The 19,957-nt window shown below is 40.7% G+C and overlaps 1 protein-coding gene across 23 annotated transcripts in view; it reads right to left on the minus strand.

Annotated features, from left to right (window-relative positions):
* ARPP21 (cAMP regulated phosphoprotein 21) overlaps positions 1 to 14,364 on the minus strand; it is a 142,015-nt gene extending 127,651 nt beyond the window's left edge. For 3 of the 23 annotated variants that reach the window (XM_064418865.1, XM_064418957.1, XM_064418903.1), the window contains exon 1: positions 11,888 to 12,403. The gene's annotated coding sequence lies outside the window, so the exon portion shown is untranslated. Of the gene's footprint in view, positions 1 to 10,029; positions 10,297 to 10,436; positions 10,592 to 11,216; positions 11,325 to 11,357; positions 11,617 to 11,887; positions 12,416 to 14,340 lie in introns of those variants that run through there. The other 20 variants (XM_064418961.1, XM_064418930.1, XM_064418801.1 and 17 more) reach the window with 19 other exon arrangements.
* Between the last annotated feature and the right edge of the window lie 5,593 nt (positions 14,365 to 19,957).

A 19,957-nucleotide genomic window follows, 5' to 3' on the forward strand; every position in this document is an offset into this window, starting at 1 on the left:
TCAAACACAGTTAACATTACTTTTATAGCACCCTCCCATACCATAGATCAGGAGTTCAACTGTTTCAATGTCTGAAGTTAGCAGAAAGATGAAAACAAGCGTTATGCCTCTCTGTCTTCCAAATGCAATCCTGTTGTTTCCTATCCACTGCACTGGAAAGGCAGTTGAGCAGCAGACTGCAGTCATTTGGGGAAAATTCCAACTTAGTTTACTCAGTAATATAAATGCTAGATCTTGAACTTTTGAGTCCACAAAATATGCACATTTTGGAAGAATCTTCTGCCACAAAAGCTTCCTGCTACAGAAATAGGATTCTACTGCATATTTGACTGAGTTGCAGCAATAGGGTTATATGGGCTAATATTTTCATGCATTTATTTACAAGGATTAAGATTAGGGAATCAAGTGAATAAAAACAACAGTCAGTCAACTTAAACCTAGGCTATTTGAAAAAAAATGTCCCTCTCGCTGCATTCCAAGTCTGTGGACTTGGAATGTACTAAGACTAAATGTCTTAGTACAGACATTTGCACTCATGCTTTTAAAAATCACAAATCATCTCCTTGGCAAACAATTGAATTCAAGAATTAAATTACCATCAAGGACATTGAGAAAAGTACAGGCACCATTATGTGTTATTAACATGACATCCCTCTAAAAAAAATGGAATGACTCCATACAACAGAATTTTGTGTTTGAAAGGCAAGAGATTTCTTCAATTCATGCTACTTGAGAGATAACTGAGTTGACTGTCCACCAGTCTGGAAATTAAGCCATTAAAAGAAACAAAAAATCAGTTCATAACTACTATACATCATCTGTTCAGACTGCTGCCATCATTTCTTTATTAGGTTTCATTTCAGAACGTTACTTGCATAATAAACTGACAGAGTACAGTGAACAATTAGTGAACTAGGCACTAATGGCAATCAGATTACTGAAAAACAACTGAATTAAATCCATAATTGGCAGCTGAATACAGGCAACTCTCCTGCTATATCTCAGCAGCAAGAAAAAAAAAAAAAAAAACATAGGAGAAAATAAATTTCAGCTTTCAGATGATGGCAGCAAACCACTTTCCTTCAAATACACGAGTAAGGAATTTCAGCCAACAATTCATTTACTTCTTTCTTTAGAAAGAGCTACTATATATGCATTTCACAAAAATATATATGGATTATGTATTTAGTACAGGTCCTTAAATGTCCACATTTACCAGCTTGTTGCCTCAGTTGGAACAATCTCTACAATCAGTTTCCTCCAGTTTTGACCAGGATCTGTGGCCATGACATCATGATAATCAGAGGTAGCAGAAGAATACATAGCCTTCAGCTTTTGGGGCAGTTTCCAAGCTTATTCAACAACAGTACAGATATCAAATACAAAATAATTCTCCATATGTAAGAACTCCAGTAATTTTCCCCTTCTTTCATTGTACAACCCAGTAACACAGTAAACTGCATCCAACATACTGTTTTAGGTGCTGTGGTGCTCACAACATAGACAGAAGTCCATCTGAAAGGTCAGAGAACCAACACATCAGTCTTCAACAACAAAAACATTGTTAAAGGTACTTACTCTGGGTCATTTCCATTACACTTTATTTTCTAGGCAACAGACAAAAATATATTGAAAATACTGCTAATCCCAGAAAACCAAAATAATATAAATAAATAGATAGAGAGTGCAGGACACAACATTTCCAGGAGTATGAAATACACACACAATTCTATGGGGCTTACTGGATTTGAATGGTCCCACAAAGGGACCCAAATATACCAACAGGAGCTCCATACATGAAGTTCAAAAGCACAGGGTCTCCTGGCTTTCACCATAAAACTTTTTGTTTCACAAATGCAATCAGACCTGGTGGCACTCTCTCCTTAAGAGATGCCAGAACAAAATCCAAGAGATTTGGGAACTGGTATATTCTGAATAATTACAGTATGTTTTATATAACATGTTTATTATAAACTAAATGTCCAAAAATCTACCAAGAAAGGCTGTTTTAAAAATTGCAGTACTATAGGACTATTAAATCAAAGGCTTCAACTCTTTCAGGCAGGGGCAAATACCTGACACAGAAGAAGGCAAGCAAAAAAAATCTGGAAAATGTGAACAAATGATGAAAACCCAAGGAATGCCAGAAGGTCAGTTTAACTGACCCTTTTGTGCATAAGGGGCACAACTTGGAAAAAAGAGAGTATATGGAGCAGAATAGAGACAACTGATGAAAGTGTTGAAACAGCCAAAAAAGAGGCAGAGACATCCATGCCAGTGACTGCTTGAAATTCATGTATCAAAAAGCAGAAGAAAAAAGTTTATATTGGGACTGTGGTGAATTCGTCCAATATTTATCTTCCTGCACTTCTAGCAAGCTTCAAATCAGGGCTATGGACCAATTTTTAGGAAAATCCCTTTTTTATATTACACCTAGGGACATAGTAAGTCTCTTAACTTCAGTATGCTTTGCTTCACACACTCAACTTTGACAAAAGCTTCCCTCCATATTTTTTATTTTCTCTGCTGAGGTGGCAAAGCTACTTGAAATTATCTCAATTTTTCAGAATTTTTAACAGAATACTACATGAAGTTACTGGTCCCAAAATAAACCATCTTAGGTCAGGAACAGAGCCCCTGAATTCCTTTTATTAAAATCATCTGTCTGGCAGTGAACAGACATTGAAATTGCTCGTACATGCAGCTGATGTTCCGAGGACCACTGGTATGTTACATCATATGCCAGCCTCATTCCAACTACTGGGTATGGGTAATAAATGACAGATTCCAGGAGAATATTCAACTGTACACCAGAAAGACGAGGGTCACTTACGTTCCTCTTTTGTTATGATCTCAGGCAACACAAACCTAGCAAACACATTCCCATGCCATAGAATTTTCTCATAATATACCACTAAATTGCTCAGTCTGTTGTCATTTTATAGGCATGCCAAAGAATCAGGGCTCACTGGAGTTGCTCCCAAAGTCCTGAAATAATTAGAACTGATTTCATTTTTCCACATAGTGAAATTGTGCTGTTTAATCAATAAAAAGTTTTCTTAAGAGGCATCGATATTTTACTGTCAGATTTTCTGACATGCTCTTCTCCTGATGCAGTTTTATTACAGATGGCTTTGACATGCCTGACAACATTAATAGAGACGTGACACAAGTGTATGTTATCAAACAAACACAAACAGGCACAGGTGCCAAAGGAATCTATATTTCGGCATTCTCTGTCCAGACATTGAGCATAACTGTAGCGCAGAAAACAGTTAGCAGCAGTTCTTTGAACACACAGCTCTCCAAGAAAAGATTTGTAGAGGAAAATCGTGAGTACAAATGATGTTCTGGTCTACTTCCTGAAAAAAAAACCAAAACAAACAAACCAAAAAGCAAAACAAACCCTGAGGAGTAACAAACACATCAAAGAAATACACGGGCTTTGAGAGAGGTAGGTGCCTGCCGCATCTTCCTCCCGCATTGCGGAAACCATCACGACAAAGGAGCGAGTGGACAGGGTGTCTGTGGAACCACAGATCATGCCTACAGGGCTACCGGCAGCACAACCACAGGCAGCTGAAATGCTGCATCAAAATTTGTGTCTCAATTTGCTCTTTCCCATCAATCCTTCCCCATTAACAGAAAGCCCTTTATGGAAACGTGGGGATCTGTGTAGTGACAGGGCACATTACACTATTTCAGCAAATACCTGACTAACTTATGAGGTACTGTCATGCCAAAAGAAGAGGTATCATGGATAGAAACCAACTTATTTTCAGAGAAGAACTGGCTACATACCACAGAACCCAGGGTCTTGCATGTCTCCCCAAGATCCACCAGTTTCTTTCACTGACATTAAACCAAGCTAAGAAGTCCCATTTTACCCCACACTGCCATGGAGCTGCCCTCAGACCTCGGCAACAATTTTGTTATCTTCCTTTCTCTCCTGCCAGATAGGTGGCAGAGAGGAGCAATTCTGCAACAGCAAAAATCAGAAGACATAGATCATTTACAACCCCTGTAACCTCAGATTTAGTGAGATTAGGTGTGATTGCAGAGGACTAGTAATTTTGTCCTGATCCTCTACAAAAAGACAGGCATCACAACACACACATAGGAGTTTTATTGTTTAGTTTTTCTTTAATCAGAAAACAAATTATACCGAAAAGAAGCTACACATCTACATATTTTCTCTGCATTATCCAAAATTCCAGTTACTTAATCTTCATGGAATATGTCCCAAAAGATCTATTTCTCTCTGCTGTCCTTCTGATGTCCCTTAACCTAACTTCACATCACAAGGATACTACTAGCACTAATCCTCTACTATGCCTTACCCCAATGCTCCCTTATCTCAGCCACCAATTTTGGGAGATCTACTTTAAGAAGCAGATCATTCAAGGACTTCTTTCAAATGCAGTCATTTTCAACAGTACATAGATTAAACAAAAGTTGCATTATCCCTCAGTAATAATTCATTGTTTTCCATATCTAACAGGATTCTTATGCTGTTTGCCATAGCTCTTGTCACTAGAGTTCACTCCGTTTTGCTGCTCAGTTGCAGAACAGACTGCTACACTGTAGTGGAAAAGTGTATTGAGACACACAAAGCTAGTAAATACATTATGTTTTTCAACTTACGCTCATTTTTGATGAGTTAAAGCTTCCCCAAAAATCATACCTGGATCAAACATAGTTTCATTAGCATTTCCAGATGCTAACAGTAGTATGTTTTATGAAATACGGCACTTTAAGATGCCCTAAGTCGCTCATTAGGCTTTCCTTATAGATCAATGGTCAAAATTTCTTTTTTTTTATTTTGTAGAAGAAAGCTCTGAATTTTTACTAAAGGAACAAAACCTGAAAGCATGAAAGTCAGACCTTCTCATTTCAGATTTCATGGTTTATAAAGTACACAAATTATAAAGCTATCAGACATTTCTCGGGCTTACATTAAAATCTGTGGTGAGCCTTTAGAGTGGACCAATTTATTTGATGTGTTTCCCTCAAAGCTTTTATGACACCATAAACATTTCTGACTCCATGACAAATACTTGATAACGTATTAAGCAGTCTCATTTAAACTGTTCTAAATGTTATGCCAATGGCAATGTATTTAGAAATGGAATAGTAACTTGAAAATGGAAAAACCTCAAGGTATAGTTTGCACCATGGCAATTTATGATTTACTTTCAGACACTTCAAATAAAGTTCAATGACACAAACACCCAAAAAGCACAAAGTAGGCATATTCTTCAGTAGAACATCATGCTGTACCTATTTCACATGAGAGTGTCAACACCACTGAAGTTTGCTCCCCAGCAAAACTTCCCATTGAATCAAATATACCGTTGAATATTTAATCCTAATTAATAATAATTTAATTGCATTTTTAAAATGCTTCTAATCTGCAGCTCATCTTCATTGGCTTCATTCTACTGAGAAGCCTTGCCATCCCTCTTTATAGAGGAACAAATTGTGATAACTCTCTTCACAATACAAAAATGCATTACACCATGAGAAGCTCTGCAGGTCACCAAACCCAAGATGCATGCACTCCCTGAAAGAAAAGCAGCATATTCTGTCTGATATTTAATAATGAAAACTTACAAATTGCTTTATGTATTGAAGGCACAGGAAGACTTCAACTCATGAGGCAATAAAAATACAAATACTTTGACAGGATTCATTAGTCACAAAATTATTAGCTGTTCAGGCATGCTTTTGATGACAGAGTTCAAATCCTAGAACATAAAACTGGCTCTGATGATTTTATGAATCCAGTAAAAATTATTGCTGCATGGCTGTAAAAACTGGGATAAACAGAAGCTTGAAAGGAGGTGATTTGTATATATTTGCTTTTTACGTTTTAGCATAGATTGCAAACAGAAGACAAAACCTTTGAGAAATCAAAACCAGAGCATTTAATTTTAGGGGAGGGGGTGTGGGAGTATTTGCTGGGGTTTTTCTTAATTGCTATTTTTTTCTCTCACACCATCCTTCCAACCATTTAAGTTTTCCTTTGTCTTGAAGGCATCCAATTTTGGGAAAAGGCAGTTTTATCAGTTGGAAATTGTTATAAAGATTCTAGAATTTCAACACAAGCACTGTATAAACAGGCCATAAATAAATTATAGTATTGTCCAAGACTAAATTATGAATATGGCAGAAAGCATTAAATTACAAAAACACTTTTATAGGACTTGCTTTCTCACAGTACTACTCTTTGTATTCTGTGACTCTTGGCCTTAAAAGATCAAGATCAGACATCTGACCTGATCCCTAAGTGTCCCAATTTCTCTGTGAAAATTTTCTTTCACTTATAAAAATGCACTTCTCACCTTACAGACTTCAGCATATGCTATGTGAATGTCTGCCCTAAAAACCACCTTACATGGTTACTGCCTCCACACACTGCCAGCAACTAGAAAGTACTCTAAACCCCCTGCTTCATAAAGTCATTGGATATCCAAATCACAAATTTCAAATTCCCAGCTGTCACTGCCTAACTATGCCTTCTGCATTTCAGCTTAGTCATGATATATGACATTATCGCTCTCTCGCACTTCGCATCTTCCTTCAGCACTAACCAAACAACCTATTTAGTATTTCTTTTGACCACGTTTACCACAGCTGCAATTAGTTCATGTAAACAGTCATCATGAACTCACTCTTGTAAAAAGCAATTTTGTTTACTTCTTGTTTATTTATTTCCCTCTGTATTTAGTCTGCTTTTTCCTCTTAGTAACAGGGAATTTACATGTAATAGCCGTGATGTATCATTTTCATGTAACAGCTCATTACCTATTTAGAACTCTAGAATGATCGAACACATTTTAAAGATTGCACCATGTGACTAAAAAATTGTATATTTGAATGAAAGGAGACTTTTCCCACAACAACTTTTTCCAAGGAACCAAAAAGAGGTGTATTGGCGGTGGATTACCTGAAAGCCTGGAAACTACAACAGTGAAAAAGGAAGAAGTAGTAAATACCAGCAATATAACTACCAGGTAGAAGAGGGCAGCTGTGGCAGGACATTATAGAAGTGTTTACTTAGGGTATTTTCCTGAAAGGTGAGAGAGAGCTCCAGTGCTCCTTCTCTGGAATCAATCCAATTCGCAACTTTGGACTGACTATGTCACACATTAAGCGTTAATGCAGATTATTTATGTGCTCTCATAAACTAAGATAAGCTAAGGAAATTCAATTTACCCAATCATACATCTTGCCTACTGTAAAACCAATATATGAGGAAACATGAAGCCCAAAATTAGAGTCACTTCAAACATCTAACCAGCTGTAAGTCCTATAACTAAGCAGTCTGGACCTTCATTGGCAAATGAGGAATTGCCTAGAATCCACAGATGTTCTTTACAAAAAAATAGTTTTAATTAAAACAAAGTATTGTAGTTGTATGGTATATTTTCTTTTTAATTTTTCTAATAAACTGTGTGTGAGAACACCAGCATACTCATGCAAGCCATAGTGGCTGTTCTTCTGATTTGGGTTTAAGCATCCTTCTTAAGAAGGACATATTCTGTCCAAAAGGAGTGAGCAGTACATCTACATGAATTTATAGGCAGGTTTAATTTATCTTAAAAAACAACAACAACAACAACAAAAAAAAAAAAAAAAAAAAAAAAAAAAAAAAAAAAACAAAACAAGCCAGAGGAGTCATTAAGTCATTATTTGCAATTGTTCTGAAGTTACTTCCTTGTTAGAAGAGCTTACCATTAAATTACTATGTAAAAATAGAATACTTTGACAGTTACAAACATGTAAACTTACTTACATCTACATGTTTCTGAAAATCAGCATTTCATGTATCAAGTGGAAAAATTAAAAAACAAATACCTGCAATTAATCAGGGAAACTTACAATCCAGGGGTGACCCAGTTACAAGGCTGGAGACCAGAATAGGTCCCACTTGATCACTAGATGCATGACCTCACATGGTTTGCATAATTTATCTGCAATTCAATTTATCCAACTTGAATTAGGGAAAATCTAACTTACCTGGATTGCAGTTTGTCATCAAAATAGAATGTATCCTAGAAATGCATATTACTACACAGATATTCATACACAGTATTTTAAATCTTCAGAACCAAGTGCTCTCCATTGGAACGTACAGTCTTTGCCATGTATTACTTTTACTTGTTTGATGAATGTTTCAATCTTCTAGAAGAAAAAGGGACCCATTTGCTTGACTTACTACCTGCTAAGAACATTAATACAGAACTTCAAATCTAATAAATGAATAAGCAGGGGACAAATGGATTTTGCAAGTTTATTGCATGGCAGTCACATTACTTCTCAACTGGCCAATCTGTAATGATATGTTTGAAAAGAGATTACTTAACATGAATAGCATTTCCTTTAAATAATCAGGTAGCTTACACACATGTAGCTTTGAAACTTATCAAGGAAATTAAGCAGGGAGCACTCACAAGATCAAGCCGCTTATTGGTGAGTAGTCCCTATAAACAAGGATTTGCCAGTCTACCAAAATAATTTTCCTACTCTGAAATTAATGCCAACAAAATTGGTAATACCGTTCAATGCAAATTACAGATCTTGTATGTTATAAGCAGAGAGGTGTTATCACCAGCTGGCGCAAGTCTACACTGTTCTTAAGACCAAAGAAACTACATCAATTTACAGCTGCTGAAAATTTGTCCCGGTGTCTGTCTTTAGCACTGATTAAACTATGAAGCCAATTTTAAAGCTCTCCCTGACTGCAGCAAGACCAATGCCTACAGGACGCAAGACAGACTGTAAGTAAGCCATCCTAGAATTAGTACACCTTTCCTCCCCCCTATTCATTCCAAGTTTAAAGTTAGTTATTCAAAATCATAATCTGTGAGGAAGTCAACAGCGCAGCAGATTTTAAACTTTCTTAGCTTTCTTTTATGTACTCCCTGAAATTCTGTTTAGTAACAAATTTCTCAGGCCAAGTCTAGTTACTGTAATCATGCAAATAACCCCAGTAAAGCCCACAGGAAAAGCAGCACCATCAGGAAAACATGATTTGGCCCACAGTTTTTCTCCAACAGAATGAAGTCTCAAAGTTACTTTTGCACTGTTTTCTCCCTCTCTGAGAACTATAATTACACCTGTGTTAAAAATCTCTTGGCATTTCCTCTATCACCATTATGTAATTTTTCCTTCATGGGTATGATGTGGTGCAACACTCGTCTGAGCAATCCTCACTTGCACACTTAGCCCAGGGGCAGTCAAAATGACTAGCACAGAGCAGAAAGAAATAATTGCTTGCAAAAGGATTTTGCAGGAGGGGTACTCAGCTGTTTCTTAGACCACCATCCTGTAAAACTGCAGACAACAGAGAAAAAATACAGTTGTTTTACAGAAGACATCTTTAATCAAGGCGAGTTTCTCTACATGATTCTAAGTGTGTGGATTCTTTCAAATAGCTAATAAACACATTTCTGACTACAAGTACAATGAACATAACAGGGCAGTTTTCAAAAGTATCTCCATGGATCTTGCCAAGTGGCATACACTGTAGCTATCTATAGGTATTTTCCTTTACACTTCACAAGAGAGTTACAGCCGCTTGCATTCTGTGAGCATTGCATGCAACAATGATTTTTAGTATCAACTGAATTAACTTTTAACTGCAAGGAATAAAAACTCAAAACTCCCGCTTCAGGAAGCTAGCAATAAGCATGTAAATAGAGCTAATCATTCAAATTGGTTATCTCAAGAAAAAAAAAATATTTAAGATGCTCCTTAGCGCTACTCCACTGTAAGATACTTCACTATTAAAAAAAAGGCATATTCTTCAACATAAGCATGCCCACATAGAATAAGATTTACCAATAGCACAAAATAATCTATCTAGTTTGCTCCATGCAAGTTTTTAAAAAAACTTTTAAAAAAATAGCATCCTAGACACCATTAAACTCTTCAGCTTAAAATAAGCTAATCAATCCCCTTTCTGCACAGCTGCATTTTCTTTCATTAATGTAATAGAAATATTTGAGGGATTTCCATTTTTACCTTTGCATTTTTCCTTTTCCAGTATCCATAACCAATCATCGCTCTGCTCTTCCATTATGCTTCGTATATTGCAGAGTGAGAAGCATCTTCATTAAATAGTATTAAAAATAGAACACACCCGATCTCCCCACCGGAGCATGCTCTGACAGTGCTGATACCACAGCTCTCAAGGTAACCATGCCCAGCTGGGAACTGAGAGGCAAAGTCAGTGCGAGATTAGCAATTTGCAAGCCCAATTGTGCACACAAACTTGCCTCGATCCGTGACGAAGACTGCTAAAACAAAATCAGCGTGCAGTTAAATTACGCGACTGAAAAAGTTGCAGATCAGTTTACAGTACGGTTTTGGTTTGGTTGGCTTTTTTACCCCCTCCCCATCACCCTCAGCTTCGATTGCCTTGTACTTGCCTAAAATGTGCATATGCCATTTAGAAGAACGCGCACCGGGCATGCATCTGGCTCAGCATTGCAATGGCAGAGAAGTCAAACAGGTGATGCACAGAACACTTGTGTCGCTCTCTAATGCTTTTGTTTCCCCTCCCGGCACATTTACAGCGATGTCACACGGCGGCGGGATGAGTTTTAAGCAAAACCGCACACACCTGGAAGCGCAGAGACACACCTAGCACGTAAAAATGCGCCCGGAATCTGAGTGTGTTCCCCCCCGCTGGCTGACGCGGTGAATGAAGGCAAAATAAATAACAGCAATTAAACAAGGCTGCGCAATGGCTCCGCTAGATGAGCACGTCGGGGTTAGATTTACAAGCGATATCGTTTGAGACGCACAGACAAGTAGGCAGAATACACCAAGCGGAGTAACATGAACTGCTTTTTGTGAAAACGGGACACCTAACAATACGGCTGTAACACCTGGACTGTGATCCTCCTCCACTGCATGCAAAAAGAGATGCCAAGGAAGCATCAAGTAAATCTGTTGCCCTCACATCGCCACCCTTAAGAACAATGCCAGTCCAGGCAGCCCAGGCTTGCCCTCCAGCAAACACGGCTTTGAAAGCGGATCCCGCGATGCTGTTCACAAATCAGCGACTAAAAGTTGAGATTTTCTTAAGAGTCTGATGCATTTTAGCTAAAATGACTGCTAGGAGGAGGGCGAGCTCCCCCCGCAGACCCCCCCCTCGTCCCTGGCGCTCGTCTCCCCTGCCCCAGCCCGGCTCCCGGCCACCTCACCTCGGCGCCCGACCCCGACCCGCCTGTGCTCCCGCCGGCAGCGCCTCTGGCGATCACCGCCGGGCGGCCCAAACTTTGGGAAGCCGCCGCCCTCCGCGGGGCAGGCGGCCCCGCGACCGCGCCGAGCCCTTCCCGCCCTACCTGGCTGTCACCTCCGCTACGCTGCCGCTCCGCAGTCCCGTGCGAGGCGCCGGCTCCAGCACCGATAGCATCCTGCCCCGCCGCACTACGAGCGACACCCTTTTTTCCTTTTCTTTTCCCTCCCCCTCTAGTAAATACCACATCTTAGAGCCGGAATCCTGCAGCCGCTATTAATAATTGCCCATCGCACGCAATAAAGGCAAGCCCCGGTTTCATACACAGCTCCTGTTTCTCTCCACTCCACATGCTCCAGCCGCCCTGACCTCAAAAATTAAAAGATCACCGGGAGGGGTGGCGGAGGGGGGGTGGGGGGGTGGAGGGGGGATGGGGCGAATGACTCCAACGAAATGACAGAAAACACATGCTGGAAGAAAAAAAAATAGACAAGAAAAAAATCGCGACAACAAAGAACATCACGCCACACAAATGTCGACAGATTCTGCTTTGGCTTCCTTGGGTTTTGTTTTTGGGTTTTTTTCGTTCCTTTTCTTTTTTTTTCCTTTTTTTTTTTTTTTTTTTTTTTTTTTTACCTTGCCTGCAAACGGGATCTGCCCCCAGCGTCTTGGCGGCTCGGGCTATTTTTGTTTGTTTGGTATTTTTGGTTGGCCGGTTTGTTTATTTTGCTGCGGATACGCTGCTGTTACAGTACAGTGACTGTCTTCCTGAAAGACATGGTCTCTTCCTCCGCCTCCGCCGCGGGAGGAGATCCGCCGCCGCGCCGCGCTGCTGCCCGGGCGCGGTGGCCGCGGCGGCACCGCCCGACCCGCCGGCCGCCTCCTGTCCTGGCCCGGTCCGCCGCTCCGCCCGCCTCTGCCCGTCCGCTCCCGGCGCCTGCCTGGATCCCCTTCTGGCTCGCTCCTCTCTCCCCGTGCTCCGTCCTTTATCTGCCGCGCTCCCGGGCTGTACTGTCTGTCTGCGAGTCTCTCCCTCTGCCTTTCTCTCTCTCCCCGCCCACGCAGCGTGGTGCGCCCCGGACCGCAGGCAGCGCCGCGCTCCGGCTCCGCCGCTCGCCGGCTCCGCGCTCGCTGCGCTCAGCGCCGCTGCCCCGGCTGCCGCTGCCCCGGCTGCCGCACAGCACCCGCTGGCCCCGGCGCCATTGCGCTGCCCGCCCTCACCCCACCCAGCCCCGCACACGGCCCGAGATGCCCGCCCGTCTGTCTGTGCGTGGGGTGGCTCTGTCTGTGTCTGTCTGTCCGCCTGCCCGTGCGCCGGTGGCTTCCCGCACGCCGACCCCTCCAGTCACATTGTTCCCCCGCCCCAAGCCCTCCCCGTCAGCCCATCCTCAGCCGGGAGCACAGAGACAAAGCACCCGAGCGGGGCTAATAAAGGAGAAAGCTCGTTAATCCCCTCCGATTCCTTGTTATTTGCTCCCACCCACTCCCTGTCGCCCCCGACACACGACCCCCAAGAAAAATAAAGAGGGAAGGAAATAGGCCTTGACTCCAGAGGACATCTTTAAATGAAAGGTCTAGAGAGGGTGGTTTTAATTATTATTTTTGCTGGTGAAACCTGACAGCCTTCAGGCTGATCAGCCAAGCTGCTGAAAGGGGTAAAAAAAAAAAAAAATTACACAAAAAAAAGACTGCAGCAGATTTTGGGTGGTAGCAGATGAGCCACTAAAAATGGGGCACATGATCCCCTTCCCCCTCCCCTGCCCAGCATGTCTCTATCTAGGATCTGGCTTGATGATGTTTCTCTCTGAGCCTTGCTGCACACCATCAAGGCAGAGGGAAACAGGCAATTCACCAGCACACGCGTTTCCGATACATGAAACCGCTGCTATGCATTTAAAACCCGGGCCTCGTTTTACCCAATTGAATACATCCAGGCATTCATTCTGCACCCAGCCGAGAAAAGGGCATTTACCTCTTTGCTAGGTGGCTATTAATATGCAGTAAAATTATAGCTGTACAACGCCAAGTGTAATTGCCATAGATCATTTAGAGCAGATCCAGCAATTCAGCTGCTGGAAATGCATGTCTGTGAATAACCATGCATCTGGTACAATGCCCTCTACTACAATAACCTGAAAGGAGATAGAAGCGTCTGGTACTAGCTGCAATTAGTAATCCTATGGATGAAAAATAAACAGTCAATAAGTACAAAGCAGCAAGGTCCTATGAAATATAGAGATCATTTCTGTCTACGGTGATACAAATAACCCAACTCCCACGGACAGACAATTATTATTTAAAATACACAGTTAAAAATGCACTCCTTTCATTATGTGCTTTCAGAAAGCCCTAGTTAGAGAAGACAGTTTGCTATGGTTAATGAATGTAACAGAACATGCTTACCAGTAAATATGGACAAATATACAGAAGGCCAGGGGAGTGTTGCAGGAAAATGTTTGCTTTAGTAGCATTATCCTTGCACCCCTGGAACCCCTCTTTCCCCTTAGAAGCAAACATCTGCTTTTATTGGGGACTGCTGAATGGAATCAGACTGGAAGAATACAGTGAGTGATGAGCCACAACAGGGTGTGCATTAGCCGGCTCTTGGTGCACGCTTCAAGAGATCAGAAGCATTCAGCCAGGCACACCAAAACCTGTTCTGCTAATGCACCTCCTGATGTGGTTTCTTCTTAGGATGATCCTGTGTGGCTCCATCTACTTTTGATTTCATTCTTTAACATATTCCCTTTAACACTGTGCTACAGGTTCCAGTTGAAAGCAAAAAGACCAGCAGAGAGGTTATAAATGGCACTCGTGTGTTGCACCTGGTGACAGGGCAAGGACCACTTCTTTGCTTTTTGCCATTTGATGTTGCAGCCATCTTAACAATGGACCAAATTAATTTTCCAAGATGGTTATCAAAACTATTCTGGACGTGCAGTGAAATGGAGAGGGCCTCACCTGGCTGCTCTCACCCATCATTCCATTACTCCCAAGCAGGGTGCCCAGAGAAGGGAGAAGATGCACTCTGTACCAGGACCACAAAAGCAGTACTCACTCATGCCTTCACTAAATGCCTTGCAACTCACCTCCAGAAGGGAAGGGGACGAGAGTAGTGAACGTTTCGGAACCTTGCTCCAGTCACTAGACACCATGCACATGTAAACCAGCCACGTGTCCACAGCTTGTCTCCCAGTGTTGAGATACTGGAGTGTCTTCAGAGTGGGAAGAGCCAAAACTTATACATTAGATCTGTAAGAAGATAAAAATTAATCCAAGCTGTAGTCTGGCAGTTCATTCCATCCTCTCCTACGAGGCTGGATGTGCCTGGAGCAAGTTACCAAATGCTAAAAGATGCCAGCTACAGCAACACCAGTGGAAATAACCAGGAAAAAAACCCCAGTATCACTCCAGTATCACGTAATGTAGTTTTTCAACTCAGAATGCTGAGTAGCATCAAACACAGCATGTGAAAATAAGTGAAATTGCCTTCCTTTGTTAAGAAGTCACCTTAGACCTTCTCAGTCAGATATGACAGAATGCGCAGCCTACATCCATTTCTTCAGGACTTTGTAGAAAGAAAAATTACGATCATTGCACAATCATAATATTGAAGAGGTGGCAAACCATGGCAATGACTTGCTTCAGCCTGTCCTGATCTGTAAACATGGACAGAGATAATTATCCATTTAATCTTCATGAAAGTCAGCACTATCATGAACACAGCAGAAGCTGTGTTTTTAAGCAAAAACAGAACTAGATCAACTCTTCAGACTTACAGTGTCAACCTTTTTCTGTCTGTTACATGGCCAAATTTCAAGGGGGAAAAAAAGACACAGGACCTATTTCACCAAGTACTTTCCTGAGCAAAACAGCTAACCAATTAACCAGCATCGCATGCTTTCTAGGATTCTGGTGTTGCCAAGTGCCCTTGTGCAATAGAACCAACATATAGAGGTGAAGCACACATGAAACTGTAGGTACACAAATTCCAACAGACAACACCAAATGCCTCAGCTCAAGGTATTTCCAAAGCATGACAACAGATTATATTACTTGTTCACTGCAAGCATAATTTCTAGCTATGATCTCTTAATTTCACCTAGAAATCAAGAAAACCTTACTGGGCTTTTAAAACCCAGCATAAGACTGGAAGTATGAGATGTCAGAAAAATATACAGAGCTTCTTGCAGTTCTGCAGTCACAGATAGGAATCTGGAGAGAAGGCACGTAGTGTTACTAAATAAATTAATGAAATCTTGCACAACTAGTTGCACATTTCTGCTGTTTCTAGTTGCTTCCTAGTTAAAAAAAAGCCCTCTAACCTATAAAGTCTGTTATGTTATAGAGTTGTAGAGTGATTCAGTTTGAGGCACAACAGTATGATAAGCTAACTGTTGATGTATTTTTTCGTAATCTTATGTGAAAGACATCAGTTTTAGGGGGTTTCATTTATTTTTAAACTCCTTTCCATTTTTATGTCCTACATGTTACAAACAAATTAATCATGCATAATTTGCAGATTAACATAAAAATATAGAATGTCTGTTTAAAATGGCACTTTACAATATGTAAATATAGCCAAATTGCTCCAGTTTTAAATACTTCTCAGGAAGAGCTAAAATATTTTTTCAGCTACAATGTCTCAAGTAAGGGAAAATTTTCCAAGCAATTTGTGTAAAGCATATACTGGTATCTCAGACTTGACAATAAAAATGAAGCTTTATGCTCTTTCCAATGAACTCAGTAAGAATTTTGCAATGGATTTCATTAGGATTAAGATCAGGTACCTAAATCTCAGATTCTTTCTTTGGAGAAAGATCAATGAACAACACTTTAAAAATATAATCTGTTGCTGGAGGGGCTGAGGCAGCTTTTTTTTCCCCCACTGAAAGCAAAGAATCATTTCTTTGTATTTGACATTTCAAATCCCCTCATAGTTTCTTTTGGAAATCCCATTGTGTTTGATGTGCCATATCTGTGTACCTTGAAAAAGAGATTACAGTGTGGAGTTCCTTACCCCACACCAAAAAAAAGTTGCCTGATCTCCCCAAGACCAGAAACTGTAGCTTCTACAGCACTGCTCAGCTGTGACTTTCAGAAGAAGACGAGCAGGAATTTGAACTCTGTCTTTGACAGCTAGCATTTGTGCACATTGTCTCTCCTGCTGTAGCCTTTCTTTCAATTTGTGTTTGCAGGCAGGAGGACTAGTGAACTTTCAGGTCAGAGTGTAGGAGGGCCAGTGGCCTGTTTCATGGCTGATGAGTGGCTGGCAGCTCAAAAAAGGACGTTCTAAAGTGACCACAGAAAGGGCTCATCAGCAGCTCTCAGTTGGACTGGACAGAAACACATCTCTGATATAGAAACTTAGCATAGTAGTACTGTTTTAATATGTATGTGTGGCATGCATGATAGGACAAAGCTACAAAACATGCAGTGGTGAGTAAGAGAAAGAGTAGTAAGAAGAGAGTCAGCTAGAGTGTTGTGAACTGTAGTGTTAGAATGGGCCAGAGAGAAAATGGTGAGAAAAAGAGGAGGAGGGAGAGTCCCAGGCAGTCACCAGCAGTGAGCTGGTTATCTTGAGCTCTGTGATTCATTGTAGAGAATGTGCACTACCTCCACATATTAGAGTACTGTAGGGAAGAAATCAAGATGAGGAAATTCTGAACACTTTCAATAGGATTTATGAGCTTTAATAATCCAATGGCTCAGGGTCACCTAAGAGCCCAGGAACTGCTTGGCTCACAAATATAAGTGGCTCTAAGGAGACATATGACAAACACAGCATCTGTGGGAGAGAGAGTAGTTGCATCCCTTGGTGTAGGAGCCATAAGAGTCACAAACAACTTCTACTGGCACAAAGCAGCTTCCCATCGAGATCTTACCAAGAAAAGTCTTTATTGTTGCCCTTTGTCTAAAGCAAAGTATAAAAGCATAGGTTACCTCCCAACACACCTGGCCAGTAGACAAGCTTTGGTGACAATTTTCTGCTACCACATTAAGATGTGGGTAATAGAGGCTTTCAACACAGGTGCATGGGGTCTTTCTCACTGCTGAAACATTACAGACCCACATCTGCCCTGAAGGTGTCCTGGAAGAAGGGAGGCCAAGGGACCAGGGAACTTCATGGGAAAGCAACTGGATCCAGTAATGACAGAGAGGGGGGAAAGAAGAAAAAAACCAATTTTTACAGGAATCCCCACTTACCTTCCAGTAATCCTGCCAGAGCAATACTAGGAATAGCAGTAGAACATGCTTGTGGAGTTGTAGGTTTGCTTTAACTCTCAAAACCATGTGTATTTTACAGAAGACCATCACCCAGCTGTAGATTGGATACCATATGAAAACCTAGAGCATGAAGCTGGCAAATGATTTGGAGGTGAAAAAAAAGGAAGATTTGCTGAGCCAATCAGCCCATGTAACTCTGAGTACTCACTAACACCAACTTCTCTGTTTGAAATTCCCCTGAACATGGTGCCCTCTTAACCTTTGCTTCTAGAAGGTCTAGTCTTCTCTGAAATGCCTGCCTTTTTAACAGGCATTGGAAGGCTTCCAATTAACATGAGGCCTGGACCTACCTTGCAGGTATTTTCTCAAGTACTCTTCAACCAGATATAATTTTTCAGTTTTCCTTTAAAAATTTTAAGAATAATATTTATCTTCTCCCATCAGAATCTCTAGGAAGAATCCTGGCCACAGTGTTTGTTAACCTGGATGTGTTGGTTTCCTACTGTCCACCCTACCTCACTGCTGTGTATGCTCTGAGGCTCACACTCACTTTATTAACTCATCCAGTGAGAGAAGCAGCAAACCACAAACACTGGCCATGAACCTTTTTGAAGAGGAGGTGAGGGTGCCCTCCACAATAGAGCCAAGAGAGTAACAGAATTTTCTGGCAGATCAATTCCCCTCACAATGAAACTAAGTACTTTACCCCTTTAAAGCCATGCTGTGCTTTACATGCAAAACTGTGTGCAGATGTGCCAAAGAACAGGAGCAACCAGAATAAAAACCTAAACAAAATGAATCAAACTGAACAAAGAAGCCTAACCAGTGCTAAATCACACTTGTGAAAAAAAGCCCTTTACAAACTACTGGAGACAACCTCTTTTCACAGCTTATGTATCATCGTGGTGGTTTTGTTCATCCTCAGTAGAAATGACCAGAAAAGGCAGACATGTAACCACAATTTGGTACAGTCAGTGTGACTCTGCTTTGAACCATCCTACTCAAAGATCCCAAATGTAGTAGCAGCCCCACACTATGCAGAGAGTAATTCTTGCTATGTCATCTAAAAAACCTTTCAAGTTCTGTCAGTGGTGAAAAACGTGGCTTTTGTCATACAGTTGGAAGTCTTAGAGGTTTTTCAAGGAGCATGGGTTAAAACCCTACTGCAGTAATCGCACTCACCTCTCCACTTTCACTCATTTGGACCAGTGTTCCTTCTCTTAAAACTGTCAACCAAATATGCGATTAATTAGCATTAATCTAGCAATTTTCACAACACTTGGAATCAACTTTTGTGTTGTCTGCTGGGCTGCAGAAAAGAGACAGTAAAAAATGAATGGCTGCTTACATAAAAATTATGTCTTTTTGACACAAAGTGATGGGGGCAGGAAGAAATTCCCCAACACTGTACTTCATGGACAGAACACAAGGACGGATGCTTAACATTCCAGCATTTTGAGGTCTTGGGCCTTTCAGGTCTTGGAGTCTTAAGCATAGTTATTTCTAAGTCACTTCCCTTAAAATAATACTGTTCCCTCAAATTTTCTCCAGCTGCCTTCTTTTTGTTTCGCCTTGCCTTATCCACTAGACATATTTAAATTTTCCTTTGTTTGGAATCTACATTTTTTCACGCCCTAAAATTATAGCCTTTGCAATGTGCAATAACTGTAGAAAGTCCCTTCATTGAAAGAGCAGTACATGGTACAATTTTAGCATCATATAATTTCCTGCATAATTGTTAAATCATTTTCTTCCTTTTCTCCCTCCCCCTCTCTTTTTCTTTTTTTTCTTTTTCTTTTTCTTTTTCTTTTTCTTTTTCTTTTTCTTTTTCTTTTTCTTTTTCTTTTTCTTTTTCTTTTTCTTTTTCTTTTTCTTTAATATAAAGGAGAGAAAGATTTGAAGTGCATATCCAGAGAGAGAGAGAGACAGAAAACTTCATGCCACATAATAATGTGCTACACTGCATCTCAACTTTATTGCAACAACAGTCTTGTATCAGAGACAAGACTTTCCCTATATATTGCTTCAGCATTGGACTCGGTACTCAATGGTTCACAAATGTAAACCTCCTTGTATGTTTGTGACATTGTATCCCCAAATATCACATCATAAAAATATTAAAACAAAACTGTTCACAACATTTTCCTGTGCACCATCTGGGCCTTGCAAGAAAGCTGACATTATCTGTCAAACTAAAGATAACCACATTTTCTCTCTTTTGTATCGTTAATGTTTGTCATCGCAAATTTCACTTTAATGCTCCAATTACATTATGACATTCTTAGAAACTGAATGGCACTAATGACTTTCATTATTATTTACACACTTCCTTAATTATAAGGCTCTCCCTCTCATTCACAACATGTTCTCCCTCATAACACTCGCTCCGATATAAAGCTAATGAATTTTAAACTTTCTATTACATAAAAGCCCATGATTAATTACCCAGCTTCCCAATCTCTTTATGATGCACAATGC

The sequence above is a fragment of the Passer domesticus genome, chromosome 1, assembly GCF_036417665.1.
Source record: "Passer domesticus isolate bPasDom1 chromosome 1, bPasDom1.hap1, whole genome shotgun sequence".
NCBI classification, from domain to species: Eukaryota; Metazoa; Chordata; class Aves; order Passeriformes; family Passeridae; genus Passer; species Passer domesticus.